The sequence below is a fragment of the Macrobrachium nipponense genome, chromosome 40 (genome assembly GCF_015104395.2).
Source record: "Macrobrachium nipponense isolate FS-2020 chromosome 40, ASM1510439v2, whole genome shotgun sequence".
Classification (NCBI taxonomy): domain Eukaryota; kingdom Metazoa; phylum Arthropoda; class Malacostraca; order Decapoda; family Palaemonidae; genus Macrobrachium; species Macrobrachium nipponense.
Genome location: NC_061101.1, coordinates 23,575,617 through 23,591,810, shown reverse-complemented (window position 1 = coordinate 23,591,810; position 16,194 = coordinate 23,575,617). Strand labels below are relative to the sequence as shown.

The 16,194-nt window shown below is 35.9% G+C and overlaps 1 protein-coding gene across 1 annotated transcript in view; it reads left to right on the top strand.

The window, feature by feature from the left end:
- The window catches only part of LOC135211997 (uncharacterized), a 127,531-nt gene extending 124,492 nt beyond the window's left edge, over nucleotides 1–3,039 (top strand). Inside the window, exon 8 of the transcript XR_010313804.1 lies at nucleotides 2,933–3,039. The gene's annotated coding sequence lies outside the window, so the exon portion shown is untranslated. The remainder of the gene's footprint in view (nucleotides 1–2,932) is intronic.
- Nucleotides 3,040–16,194: the final 13,155 nt, after the last annotated feature.

The window sequence follows — 16,194 nt, the reverse complement described above, 5'->3', positions numbered from 1 at the left end:
TTCTGTGTTATACATGCACTATGAATGTATTTGCTAAGCTGCTGGTTGTCGGGTCCGGTCAGTAGTCGGATGGATGGGTAGGGAAAGTCCAAACAATGACGGCGTCAAACTTCCTTGCACATCAGTGGGGTAGGGTGCTTGGCTTGCACCCTCATACCAAATGGACGTGATGAATACCAGGGAGAAACAACTTTTAAGGCCAACCATTCCAAAAGTAAAAAGGAAATATATACATATATATATATATATAGAGAGAGAGAGAGAGAAAGTTTTTTTAGGTTAACCAGACCAATATTTGATTACACGTGAGAAGGTGTGCTACGCTGCATGTGACAAGAGGGTGGCTGTGTCATGTCTCCCCTAGCCTCCTGATCCCATACCTACCCCGATCCCACCCTGGACGGACAAACAGGTTTTCAGGAGGAGGTTGGATTTGTCGTGTCTCACCTACCTTCCCGATTCCCGACCTGCCCCGCCCCGGGGCGGATAAACAAGAAAGATCCACTCTGCTTTTATTATTTTAGATTGTGCTCAAGACTGAAATTGTTTGAACGCAATCTGAGAATAGAAGACGAAGAACAGTCAGGAATGCAGTAGATATGGAAATGGGATGATTGCTGAGGAAGTCTGGAAAATGAGACATAGATGAAGACCTGGAATAGGTTTGGAACCCGGACGGCAAATCCATGAGACGGGTAAAACCGGAAGTTAAAAATTGTCTGATGAAAGCAACGGTGATATAAGATGTTCGTTGTTTTATTTACCTACAGCGTTTATTTTATTTTTTCATGTTTAAATGACGTCATAATATGGAGATTATGATAATCACTCTTCTGAGCTCGTTCAAATCAACAGCAGCTTTTGTTCAGCCATCAGAACGTATCCATTAGGAATATGGACTAATAATAATGGGAAGTGAGAAACAGTTCGATATTTCCAATTTTATGCAAGGTCATGCAACTGCACGTTAAACAGCACAACTTAGTTCATGGCTTGCCACTTTGTCAAAAGTCACCGAGACATTGTGAGAAGAGTTGGGACTATAGTAGATTCACATCACCCGTGCATTGATGTCTAGACCCGTCCCTTACGACCCTCCTGATTGGCTGTTGATAAGCCAATGACAGGCTGGAAACTCTCAGTCCCTCTCAAGAGTTCACATAGGCAGGATGTATGTTCCACGTCTCCTGAGGGATACGTCTTTCAGGAGAGGTGGAACACATCCTGCCTATGTGAATTCTCGAGAGAGACAGAGTTTCCAGCCCTGTGATTGGCTTATCAACAGTCAATTAGGAGCGTCGTAAGGGACAGGCCTAGACGTCAAATGCAAGGTTGATGTGAATCTACTATAGCCTAATAGTAATTTCCGAATGATTTATGGAGATAAAAACCAAAGAGAAGAGATTCAACGTTTTACAAAAACAGTAGCAAGTCATGTTACAGCGATTCTGGACCCCCGTCCCCACTTCACTTGCCCCCCCCCCCTCCTCCAACCACCCCCCCCCTTTATATAAGAGGAAGAGTAAGAATTGAAGAGAAAGTTTTTTTTATATATATATTTATTTTGTGTGAATATTATGACTCATAGGTGCGGTGAGTGTCAGAAAGCGACGGAAATAACAGAGCAGAGATGACTAGATGAAAATAAATAACAATTCACAAAAAGAACATCTGGGACTGACTGGTCAGGCGTAAGACTCTATGATTAATGCATGATGAGATACAAGGTGTACTGATGTATCATGTAACAAAAAAAAAAAATGTACACCTGCTTGTATCTTTAAAGTTAACCTCGTCGCAAATACAAGGTATCCATAAAATCCCAATACCATTACAAGGATTTATTGCTTGTAATGGTGCTGGGACATTGTGGACACCCTGTAGATTTTATTCTAAATTGTCAGATATCCAAGAAGATAGCTACAGAAACAAGTAAGAACAGTGATAAATCTAATTTGCCAGAGTTATTGTCAAGAGATTGACATATAAAGAGAGACGACAGTGAGAGCGTGCGCGTGCGAGAGAAATGTTTGAACATCACTTCAAGCATTCAAATCTATTTACTCATTACAGGATTATATATATATATATATATATATATATATATATATATATATATATATATATATATATATATTGCTTTTTTTTCTCTGTTTTTTTTCGTAATAATATGTTCGTTCTCCTTTGGATGAAATAATTCCTGTAAGCATTGAATCCGAACGGGAAATTACTGAAGAAACCTACCGTCCTGGGTGGGATTCGAACTCTTGCCAGAAAGGTTGGGGAAAGGGCACCGTAAACCTTTACACCATGTGTTTATCAGTGTAATTTCGTTCTTATATATGTATGTCCTTGGGATAGGACTATTAAATTTATTTATATATATATATAGATATATATACGCATATGTATGTATATATATATATATATATATATATATATATATATACGCATATGTATATATATATAGTATATATTATATAATACATACATACATATATGTACTGTATATGAGTGTATATTATATTGGGGATAAGGGCTGTTAAATTCATAAAAATTTATATATATATATATATATATATATATATATATATATTATATTATTATATATTATATATATAGTATGTATGTATGTAAATATATATATATATATATATATATATATATATATATATATATGTATATATATATATATATATATATATATATATATATATTATATTGTAATATAATATATATGTGTGTGTGTGTGTACTATACATATATAGTACACACACTATGTATATAGTATATATATTATAATTTAATTGTTATAGCAATATTTACTGTTATAAATAACTTCATATTTTGGCATCTGGTCAATAGAGGGCAGTCGCGTAGCCTAAACCTTAGTTGAAATACTTGTCCTCATCCTTGCTTTGTTTATTTTCAGTTTGCTGCGGAGGCGAATAAAACTCGAGTAATTGTGCCTTCTGGAACTTTTTTTTTTTAGTGTAACAAGTGCCTCTGGATTTACCAACTAAGAATAGCAACCTCTCGGTAAGACTCATAATTATTTAATGTTAGTATATTTTAACCATATTTTAGTTTATTGTTATTATTATTAATTATACTATAAGTGGTTGTGGTTGTTGGCATTTGTGACTGGTTGAGGATTATTGTCGACCGTTGAGTGCCTTCGCAAATTGTTTGTGCGCTGTACATGGTTACGTGATGTACGTATGTGTGTGGATATCGCGCGCTTTCCTTATTGAGTTGGAAATATTTGGTGTATGGATTTAGCTTATTTCTCTTATATATTTCCGCCAGTGAATTTTTGTAATACTCCAATCTAATAACGTTTTATATATATATATATATATATATATATATATATATTATATATATATATATATATATATATATATATACATATACACACACACACACACACACACACATATATGTATATTAATTTATATAGAGACATATGGTCATCCCTAGAATCACTGACTCATCAGATGACATATTTATCGGAGCGTGCGCCATACAAATCTTCCGAAATCTCGGTGAATTATTACCCCATCCCGACCCGTCCCCCACCCCCCCTAGTCATCCGTGTCTGAGTCTCGTCCGCCCCAAGACCTTTTTCCTTGATGGTCGTCGGAATTATTTGTTGTCACAAGTCAATCATTCATTGACATGATGATGTTAGGGCCATTGGTGGAATACTGTACGTTTTTGCAGTTGTTGTTTATTTTCTTTCTCTAATTTATATCTTGACATTATTCTTCATCTTTGTATTTTCTGCTTCTTCTTCTTCTTCTGTCATGTTCATAGTTTCCCAGGCTTTAACTTCGTACTATTTACTCCCATCTGTCTATCTCAGCCTTCTTCAGTAGCGTCTTTCATTTTTTTTTTTTTTTTATACTCATCTTATTTTTTTTCTTGAATCTGTTTATTATCGTATATTTATACTTATTTTAATTACCGAAACATCCATGAGATCTCTTTCGACCTAAACAGTGATTTATAAACGTGATAGTTAGCCTTCGGTCGTGGATTGCAGACACATGAGGGAAAGCGCGCGCACACTCAATCACAAACGCACACATATATATGTGTATGTATTATACATATACGTACATTATGTATATAGAGATATGTGTGTGAGTGTGCAAAGGAATATTGGCATTCATTGTCATTCAAAGACTAAAAATGAAGCTGTGAAACGTGAATTCGTCGCACTTCAGTCATAATGATTCACATACACCCAGCATTTACATGGGAAATAAGTACAGTGGTTGGTAGCAATGATTTGCAAGAAGACAAATACGAGAATAACATGACGAGGAGTTTCCGTATGTCGGCGATAATACGCCTCTCTCTCTCCAGCTTCCTGTGAGCGTCCCTCAGGAATCGTTTGTGGTTTTCGTGGATGTTCTGCGATCAGAACAAACAGAGTCCTTACTGCTGTCTACACGGTGTTTGTAGCGGTAATGTATATATATATATATATATATATTATATATATATATATATATATATATATGTGTGTGTGTGTGTGTGTGTGTGTGTGTGTGTGACTGGTAAAAATGTTCTGTTACAACAGAATTCCATCTAATAAAAGGAACCCGTGAAAACGTCAAAATACATAAAAACATTATACACATATATATATATATATATATATATATATATATATATATATATATATATATATATATATATATATATATATATATCTATATATATATATATATATATATATATATATATATATATATATATATATGTGTGTGTGTGTGTGTGTGTGTGTGTGTGTGTGTGTGTGTGTGTGACTAGGTAAAAATGTTCTGTTACAACAGAATTCCATCTAATAAAAGGAACCCGTCAAAAAAACGTCAAAATACAGAAAGTAAGTACTATATTTCAGAGACTGCTCTCTCTTCAGGTACGTAATAAAAAGAGAGACTGCAAGCAGTTTCTGAAATAGAGTACATGCTTTCTATATTTGGCGTTTTTTATGGGCTCCTGTGATATTATATATATATATATATATATATATATATATATATATATATATATATATATATAATATTATATATATAATAAAAGGAGCCCATAAAAACGCCAAAATACAGAAAGTAAGTACTCTTTCAGAAACTGCTTGCTGAAGAGAGAGACAGCAGTTTCTGAAATATAGTACTTACTTTCTCCAATTTGGCGTTTTTATGGGCTCCTTTAATTATGTGTATAATAATAAAAAATGGCCCCATAGAAAGCAACAACATAATATATAAAATTCCATGTATTGATTGTCCCTCATTTTATCTCGGACAGTCTAGCAAAGGCTTAGAAGTAAGGCTAAGCCAGCATAAATATTCTGTAAAAACTGGGCAAAAATCTAATGCAATATTCATTCATTTAAGTGAAAACAACCACCGAATAAATTGGGCTGATAGTTCAGTAATTGCAAGGCCAAGAGATGTCTTATCACGAAATCTTTTAGAATCTGCTTTAATACAACTTACTTTTCATTGTAATTTCAATGTAAGTCGTGGCCTTTTTCATTTAGACCCTTGTATCTTTAACATGTTTAAGAATGACCTCAAAGATATAATTACTGACTTAAATGAAAATCAGTTGCCTTAGAGTTATTATTTTGGTTGTAATGTATGTCTGACATGTATTGTGAATATGGTTTTGTTTACCAAGTTCTGAATAGCTGTCACCTATAATCCTTTAATTGTCTTGAAATTGTATCTGAGATGATTGTCTTAAACCTTTAATTGCACCCATTGTTTATGCTTGTTTGGGAAGGTTTCTTATCTTCCAGGTGTGTCGGATTCTAGGTACTAATCTCTTTATACTCCCCATCTGTCAGTTATACGAATCTTCTTGTATTGTCTTTTCTCGTATGTATGTCAGTCTCTGCTCAGTAAAGGACGTTTAACGTCGAAAGATCTTGCAGATCCTCTTTCGTTTATTTTTCCTTCGTGGCATATATCTTCATTTATGGATTTATCTCGTTCCTAACTTTCGTGATTCAGTTACCATACATATATATATATATATATATATATATTATATATATATATATATATTTATATATATATATATATATATAGAGAGAGAGAGAGAGAGAGAGAGAGAGAGAGAGAGAGAGAGCCCTGTATACCCATGTGGAAACAGTACTCCACTCAGGTATGCAAAATCCAGGGATCCGTCCCGGGCTAACGCTAACTTTCCCGCCTATCGCTAAAAGGGCGCCAATATCTGCCGAGATCAAGAAAAAGAGTGCGGGTCCAGCACCATCACCCCCTACAGAATCAGATAGTATCGGCTTGATTTTATCCTTTCAAGACTTCAGCCTCGAAGGTTTAAAGTGCCGGAGGTACCGGATACGTTGCCAATAACTTGTAGATGCAACATTGTTGCATTTGTTTTACTAAAGACAGAAAGCAGGAATTTCCGGAAGCAACATATTGAAAGTCATAACCAAAAAATAAAAAGTTGATGGATGGAGAGATGGACACTTAGATATAATATGAGAGAGAGAGAGAGAGAGAGAGAGAGAGAGAGAGAGAGAGAGAGAGAGAGAGAGAATGATTCTCTTTGAGGACAGACAGGTAGTTATAATTTGTCTGAAGGATGAAGGACCACCCGAATTTTAAACATCTACGTAGAATGTAAAGCTTTGTATACATCCTTTATAAATACGACGTAATGATGTATTTCTGCAAGTATCTTGTAACTTATAATGTTCCCTTTGGTAACATTTTTCTTGTAACATTTTTCTTGTATTCAAGTTCGTAATTATGTTTTGAATGGTTCCGTGCCGAAGGTATATTGGGATTCATCTTCATTGCGTGGTAGTTGTGGCTACAAAACCCTTATTTTCTTAACCATCTATGTTGTCGGTTTAATAATTAACCACACAGAGGTTGGAAGCTTCGCAGTGGCGTGGTCGATTTGGTCTTGGCCTGCCATCTCGGTGGCCGCGAGTTCAATTCTCGGGCATTCCATTGAGGTGTGGGAGATGTGTATTTCCGGTGAAAGAAGTTCACTCTCGACGTAGTTCGGAAGTCACGTAAAGCCGTTGGTCCCGTTGCTGAATGACCACTGGTTCCATGCAACTTAAAACTCCAAACAAACAAACAAACAATCACAGAGGGTTGGCCCTTCTCAGTTTCCTTTACTGGGGATCTGCTTTTCAGTTTTTTTCAAAATTTGGAATCGGACCTTAAGGTAATTGCACGAACGGCTAAGTAAGTCAGTGCATGCATCAACGCTCTGCCTTCCATGAGAACCAAAACACACAGTCTTTCTGGGTGCTTGTGTGTTTTTTTTTCCACATGCCACAATTCCTTCCAGGCACAGCCAACCGAATGGAGTCGGTGACACCTCGCAAAAATAGAACCCGAAGGCCTCCAGGTGGCTTTCAGACCAGAACAGTCCCTCCAGTGTGACAAATGCGTGTCCGTCCATCAAGGGACCCAGCCACGCTTAATTTTCCGAGATTTCAGACTCCATAAGCCACGCTGATTTTTTTCTTCCTTTTTTTATGTGTGAGGTGGCGACGCATCGGGAATTGACGCTGATAGAGTGACAGATAATAATAAAAAAAAAGAATCTTCAAAATGAAAGGTGTTCGCTGCCTTTGGACAAAATTCAATAAGGTACAGTGGGCAACATTTTCAGAACTTAATGTCAACGTTTCAAACGTATGTACAAAAAAAAAAAAAAAAAAAAACAGAAAAAAAACTGTATACCCAACCCATCGAAAATTGCGGTAATGTAAGAGAGGGCCGGGACGATAGTTTGCGGGTGACAGACTTCGGTTGTCAAATTGATTCTGAGTATACTTTGTACGGGCCAGTGAGGAGAGAGGTGGCAAGATGCATTATCTATTATAGGCTAATATTCGGACCTTAGATTAGCGGTGGTGGTTGAGGTTGAAGTTACATGAAGAAATATAGTTACGTATATGGGTACTCTGCGTTATTCATACATATATACATATACATACATATATATATATATATATATATATATATATATATATATGCATATGTGTTGCTGCTATATATAATATATATATATATATTATATATATATATATATATATATGCTATGTGTTTGTGCTATAAATATATATATATATATATATATATATATATATATATATATATATATATATATATATATATGTTATATATATATATATAATATATATATATATATATATATATCATATGTGTTTGTGCTATAATATATATATTTTCTATATATATATATATATATATATATATATATATATATATATATAATATATATATATATATATATGAGAGAGAGATAGAAACCGAATCTTAATGGAGCACGCAGAGTTTGATACAATTCAAATAATGGATAATTTCGGCCATTTATTTTCATCCCCTTCCACAATTAGTTCCTTTAGCCCAAAAGCAAACGGACGTGCAAGGCGTACGTATGTAACCCGTTTATAACCATGGAATGATTAGTCCTCGGAGCCCTTATTATCTATCTAAGCAAACTTCTCATCTCTTGAGTCTTCATTTCGTCATATTGAAGCGACGGGACCTTTTTGCTACCATAGATATTTCTTTTTCGTTGTAGTTGTTTGTGTGTGTGTGTGTGTGTGCATTGGTCGGAGGAAAGGTCAGAATATTTCTAACCGTTTAAATAAATAAATTAACAAATACTAAGTAATTATGAAGCTCCCAGGAGATGTTCGGATTGACGCAAATTAGACCGAAGTTAAAGGGCGTTCTGACGCTAATGGGAATGGGTTCCACTGAGGCCCTAGACTCAGTGAAGCAAGTGAGCGAGTGAGTAGCTTCGAAATTATTAATTTATTTTGCGTGTACTGTTGCTAAGTTTGCACATTCTCTCTCTCTCTCTCTCTCTCTCTCTCTCTCTCTCTCTCTCTCTCTCTCTCTCTCTCTTGCCTTTCTCTCTCTAGCACGAGCTATCGTAAATTATTGTTTAATCTCGTAAAAATATTATTTTAACAGTTTAAATTCTTAAGTGAATTGTTGCCGCCAAGCCTCTTGATAGAAAACATAATGAAATGTTTTTGTCTGCAAGACATCCCATCTCGTCTTCTTCAAATGTCACACAAGTCACCTTCCGTGTTGCAAACAGTTTGCAGTCACAGTTGTTTTCTTTTAAAAGCATCATTTTACTGCTGCCTCATCATCGCATGCAGGAATGATCGAAGGATATAATGACAGGAAATAAAACGATGACTAAAAATGAACCAAATCACAGTGATCAACTATCATTCAGGTCCACGCTGAACTATAAAACAATCGCTAATGTTAGTGATTAGCTGGGAATGGGTCGTAAAACGCATCAGGAAAATGCACGAGCGCTCTCTCTCCATTCTGCTCTCCCATCATTTCGGTTGAATCAAAACAATTCGAGGCAGTGAACTAAAATTTAGATCCTTTTTCGCATGTTTACAATTCAGAGTATTTCTCGGTTCAGTAACAGTGATATATAACGGGGCCAGTGCTAGGAATTACGGGGCCCAATTTGAAAATTATGGAAATTAAGACTTTTTTTTTATATATCTAATATAAAAATGATTTTCCAAGTGAAAATTTTGTTAATATAGTATGCATCATGATATTAGGAATAATACTTCCTCATTCTTCATTTCATGTTTTCATTAGCGATTTGTTACTCTTAGAATACAGGAAAGGTTTCAAATGGTAACTCTGGCGCGGGACCCCCTTAAGACGTCGTGCCCAATTTGATCAAATTGGTCAACTAGGCTTTAAACCGACCCGGATTTATAATGATTAAAGCCGCTTTGGAATTTCATTCCTCCCGTTTTTCCCTCAAACTGTTCGTTTCTCGCTTCCTTCGGCGGTCAAGTCCCGCTTTTCGTACTTCCATTTCCTTTTATCGTTTTCTTCGGCCTATGGGTTTTATAAAATTATCTACCTTAATTCTTTATTGACATTCTATTGAGAATGTCAATAGAATGTGTATAATGGGGAAATAAAAAATCTATATAAAATAAGATAATGTAATCAAGACATCTCCGTTAAGTGGCAGTGTGGCAATGGTGCATGGTTCTGATGCGTGATATGTAAGTCTACATCAAACACATGAGCATCGGAATAGCCTAAGGCTGTTTTATTGTTTTAGAGCAAAGTACACGAAATACCGTCGATACCTGGTAGATGGCCACATCGGTTATCCTCATACATCGAATATCTATGGCTTACTTTTATGAAATTTCCTTTGAATAGAAACGGGATATTTCTAGCACTTTTTATCAAGCAATCTTAGACCTGTAGGATAGAATCAAGGGTTATTTTTCCATTCTATTATTTATTCACGAACAATGTGGTTGATTTTCCAGTTGTGTGTGCGTTTGTGTGTGTGAAGGAGAGAGAGAGAGAGAGAGAGAGAGAGAGAGAGAGAGATTATATCTTCTGTACGGTTCCGCTCTGACGAATTTGAATTGCTTCATCGAGATCCTCCCATTGTTAATCATTTTGTGATCTCACGCGCCTGTCATTTTTGGGGTCTTATTTTCTTCCCTTCCTCTCCCAGCCCTCACCTCTTCTCTCTCACCCCAGCTGCAGCCGACAGCAGTTGACTAAAAGCCAGGTACATAGATGTTGCTGGAATCAAGAGGTATAGTGGGCTGGACTGTGAAGGCAGCAGTGGTCTTCCCCTCAGGCGCGTCATTGATGATCGAACGAAGGCCCCAGGATGTGAGCCGAGAGTAGTACTATCGACCTATAAAGTAATAAGAGAGAGAGAGAGAGAGAGAGAGAGAGAGAGAGAGAGAATAAACTTCTTCAAGAGCAATCATCCAAAATCCCTCCCAGCTAAGCTATACTTTGCTATGGGTTTCCCAAGAAATCGTTTCAGAATCAAAACAAAGGTGACGCTAGGGTTGTCACGGAAAGCAGTAGGACAGAAGAGCGCGTACTTTGATAACTGCAATCTTCCCCATCTCGTCGAACTAAGAAACACTCATTGGCGGGATGCTGTTTGATTAGGTAGCAGCCAGTATCGATCGCGGCATGGGGATCTGTCATCGATCTCAATCTTCCTGATGGAATATAGCAGACGGTGATTACCGACGGAGTTACGCGTCTACAGAGAAATTTACACAGAAGAGGCCGCGTGATGTAAAGCGTATTTTAAATTCCACGAAATTGATATCACACGTTTCTTGGGCTTTGAGCTTCACTCTTCTCATTTTTATTTTATATAGCAACCGGATTCTGTTCTACACCTATTACGGTAAAAAAAAAATAAATAAACAAATAAAGTGGTATAGTGCTTCAGATTTCAGAAAACGCACTTACGTGATCAGGCAAGGAATTATTATTGCTATTATTTTTATTCAGGTGAAATCTATTCGTATAGAACAAGACGACAGGGACCATTAACTTGAACTTCAAGCTTCCACAAAATATGGTGTTCATTAAGAAGAAGTAAGACGAAGTAAATGAAAATACAGGAAGGAGAGAGCCCACTTATTAAAAAAGAAAAAAAATTAACAAATAGATAGAAATATATTCAAATGCAAGGACAATAGTATTATTAGGGTAGTAATGTACTGCACCATCGCTTGAACTGCTTTTCTCAAAACGGCAACGAAATAAAAGTTATCAGATTTTATAGCATAAATTCTATGCGGCAAGGACCTTGGTAACACTGTCCCAAGATTGCGTCCAAATTATATTAAAACACGTCACAAACGCACGGGTAACTTATCGCATAGACGACACAAAATGGTTGGAAAGAAGTTAAATGACTCTTTAGCAGCTTTTCATTCAGTGCTTCATACGATTATCCATTCTCAGGAGCTGACTGATTTTCTACCTGGTGGGATACGTCAAGAGCTAAGCTGCCGCCACGGTTTTTATGACGTATGATATTGTAGTGTGGATGCAACTTAGCGGAGAAAACACCGCTGAGTTGAGTGGTGCACGATGAAAGAAGTATTCTAATTATGATATCTCATTTCCGATTCACACCGTGTACCATTCTTTTCCTCTCTCTCTCTCTCTCTATATATATATATATATATATATATATATATATATATATATATATACATACTATATTATATATATATATATATATATATATATATATATATATATATATATACTTATATATATAATTCCATCATTCCATCTCCAAATTCGGCGTTACAGAAAGCCTTAATTGCTCTATTTTATTTTATTTTATTTTTATTTCCTATCAAGGTCTCGACATAATGGTTATTTTCACTGGCCTTAATGTTAGTAGAAGGATCATCAGTAATGGTTTACTATATTTATGCTGTCGGACACGATGGTACTGAACGAGTTAGGTTGAGAGTCTACGGGTATGACCTCTGTTTTTGGCTTACATGAAGCGCGAAAATTTATTGTTTTAAAAGAACATTTTGGATTGAACAGTCGCAACATAATAATCAAGCTGGTGTTCCATTTAATTATAATGTTATAATAGCTAAAATAGCCTCAACAGCAGTAGCAGTAGTAAACCCATTTTTTACGGGAATGAATTGACTTTCGATACAGTTTCCTCTCAGAACACTTGTGTAAACAACTTGAATACATTTTCTCTGCGCCAGTTCCTTAATTAGTGCAGAACTCATGTAGAGAGCCTAATGACCAGGCAGTGATGCTCTAAATCTATTTCAGATGCAATTAGTGGGGTCATTATGGTTTTGTTAATCCTTGCCTCAGACATGATGGGATTCCGATTATTTCATGGCTGCATATGATAATAACAGATCGCTGCTACTCGAACGAAGTAGGGCAGTAGACACTGGTCATTATTTCTCTCTTCCTCTTTTCTTATGAATGTTACAAGATGCTTCTTCTTCTTCTTCTTCTCCTTCTTCTTCTTTTCTTCTTCTTATCCTTCTTCTTCTTCTTCTTCTTCTTCTTCTTCTTCTTCTATGACGATCCAGAAAATGAAGGCTGAATATTGTTATTTAACCGCTTAAACTGGAGTTATCCGTAGTTGTGACGTCAGAAGCCCTTCCATTCAGTGACGCATTATTTACGTGACTAGAATATCTGCCGTTATTTATAACGGATGGGTCATGTCGGATTCTACGTTTAAGTGCCTTACATCGGTTAATATCCATATGACCATTGTTCTTTAGTACTGGGTAGTTCCATAGCCACTATATACAGCAAAGACTCTCCCCAGCTTTGGGATTGAGTATCCTTTCTTGCGGGAATACATAGCATGATTTTATTTATGAATGTTGTTTAGGTTGTATTTATCTTTTCTGTTGTTTGTTATTAATGATATTTATCAAGGTTTCTGTTTTAATTGGTGAATCGTTTGTGAATCCCCTTTGTACAAAACTAACTTGTGAATCCCCTTTGTACAAAACTTACTTGTGAATCCCCTTTGTACAAAACTAACTTGTGAATCCCCTTTGTACAAAACTAACTCGTGAATCCCCTTTGTACAAAACTTACTTGTAAATCCCCTTTGTACAAAACTAACTTGTGCATCCCCTTTGTACAAAACTTCCACAACATTAACGGCTTCATACACCTACTCTGAAGAGGCTCACCAGCGGTGCCTTGAAACACCTGACACAGACGATGCCATTTAGCGCCATCTTATAAGCATCCGTGACATTTTAAGATATTATTTCCTTCTTTCTTAATGGCCCTTTCACATCATATATCCAGCCTTTTCCAGCCTTCATTAAGTACTAAATCAAATGAAGCTCAGTGTGCGTAACTGAGTTTTTGCAAGCTCTCGTGCATTAAACTTTGCGAACAATCGAGAGAGAGAGAGAGAGAGAGAGAGAGAGAGAGAGAGAGAGAGAGAGAGAGAGAGAGAAAGTGCATTAAGGATATAAAAAGAACGCATTATCCACGCTGATGTACTCTAGAGAATATGTGTCAAAGAAGAAATTCTTCCGAATTGAATTAAGCAGTTCCGCACCACCTCTGCCCGGTCGAGTTTCCCATGGGAATAGGAAACAAGACTGCGAGAGATTATAATGGTCACCTCAAGTGTCCGAGATTATCGGAGATTGAAAGGATTGTGTGTCACGTCATTCCTTCGCCTTCTCCAGGGGCGAATTGATATTGATGTTTTAGGAAAGATGTAAGTTGGGTGTTGGTTATCGGAAAGGTCATTATGTGCTAAAATACTTGCCAAAATACTCTCTGGGAACTGGAAGTTTAATTAAACTCTCTTGAGGTCCTCTTCAGAGCGGAGAGATGCACTGGGTGCTGATCTTCCCTGGCTGAGATCCATTGCGTTTGATTAACAACAGATACATATTTTGTAGCTTAGGATTTTATTGTGTGTGTTTATTTATTTTCGTATTATTCATTTATTATGGTTATGGCTTTTAATTTTTTTTATAAACGACCCAGAAGAAGTTTTCCTCGTCGGATGGATAATAGGGAGCTCTTCGATATGGATAGTGTTAGATCACATTGACAGAATCTTGCATTTGATATATACATAAAAGTTAAGAAAAGCTGGAGCTCACTTAGAGAACGGAGCGCAGACCTCCAGATACGGACTCATTTAAAAATATCATCAGCTCCTCCTTAGTCGATGACTTTCCTTCCACAAAATTTCTATTGCAGTCCTTTAGGATTCCAAAAGACATCATACGGAAATACAGAAGACCAGAATTAATGAAAGAAAAGCAAATGCTGAAGTCAGTGCAAACGGGAGTAGGATGGATGCTGTAGACTACCTTCAGTGTGTCTTATAAGGTGATGTAGCAAATCTTAAATTAACTTTGATTTTACTAGAATTAGCACTGAGACTGGAGCATCTCAGTGGCGTGGTTGGTTTGGTGTTTGCTTCTCACCTCGGTGGTCGCGGGTTCGATTCTCGGCCATTCCATTGAGGAGTGAGAGATGTGTATTTCTGGTGATAGAAGTTCACTCTCGACGTGGTTTGGAAGTCACGTAAAGCCGTTGGTCCCGTTGCTGAATAACCACTGGTTCCCTGCAACGTAAAACACTATACAAACAACAACTGAGACCTTGTTTTTTAAGTGGTCTAAGTCTATATCCAGTGCAGCATAGCGTTTATTTTGAGTCGGGCTTTGAGTGAACTTATCTATATTAGATTTAGACTTTAATATGTATAGTTTTCAGTTGAATATGACTGTGACATCGAGATGATTTCATCCTTTAATGATGGCTACATTTTTATAATAAGAACTTTATTATTAATTAATTATTATTTATTATTATGATTATTATTATTATTATTAATTATTAATTATTAATTATTATTAATTAATTAATTATTATTAATTATATTATTATTATTATTTTAAGGAAGGTGACCCTCTTTCAAACAAGTTCTGTTGAAATGGATGGCTGTATTTTGCGAATGTATCTCATACAGGATCTTTTCTTTTCAGGTTCAGCGATGCTGGTCAGCAACTGGTCAATATTCACATTGGAAAATGACAGCGTGGAATATTTTCAATTTAAAACATATTTCCCGCATTCCACGCTGTCCTTTTCCAATATGGATATTGGTCAGTTGCTGACCAACATCGCTGAGCCAGAAAAGCGAATTATAAGGAAAATAAAAGATTCTGTATAAGATAGGTTCGAACTTTTTTTTTTTATCAGTCATCCTATGCGACTTGGTGTTTTTATTTTATTGTGTGGGGTTCCGGGTTGCATCCTGCCGCCTTAGCAGTCCATCACTTTTCTTACTATGTGCGTTGTTTTTATTATTATTATTATTTTATTATTTTAATTATTATTATATTATTTATTATTGTAACAAACTTCTAGTGGTTAGAGTGCCAATTAGCGAGAGAGCAAAAAAAAAAAAAAAAAAGGAGAAAATAGATTAGAATAGATTTGGATTTAACTTTGCTTTGCAGATTATTTACAGTGAAATTTAGGGTTAGTGACAGTACCGGTTTAAGCCATTAGCCTTTGGGAATCTGTAACCTAGACCTTTGTATTATTTTCAGATTAACTTGCAAAATCCCTGACCGTTAAATATTTCAAATGTTAGAGCTTGTCCTTTCACTCTCTTAAGAATACAAAAGATCTTGAAAAATCAAGCCCTCTGAATTTCATAACATTGATAATTGATGTTTATATGAGGTAGAAGTAGCTTAGGTCATTAATGTCTTTGAGTTACATAACATTGACCTCTGAAATACTTCAATAGACA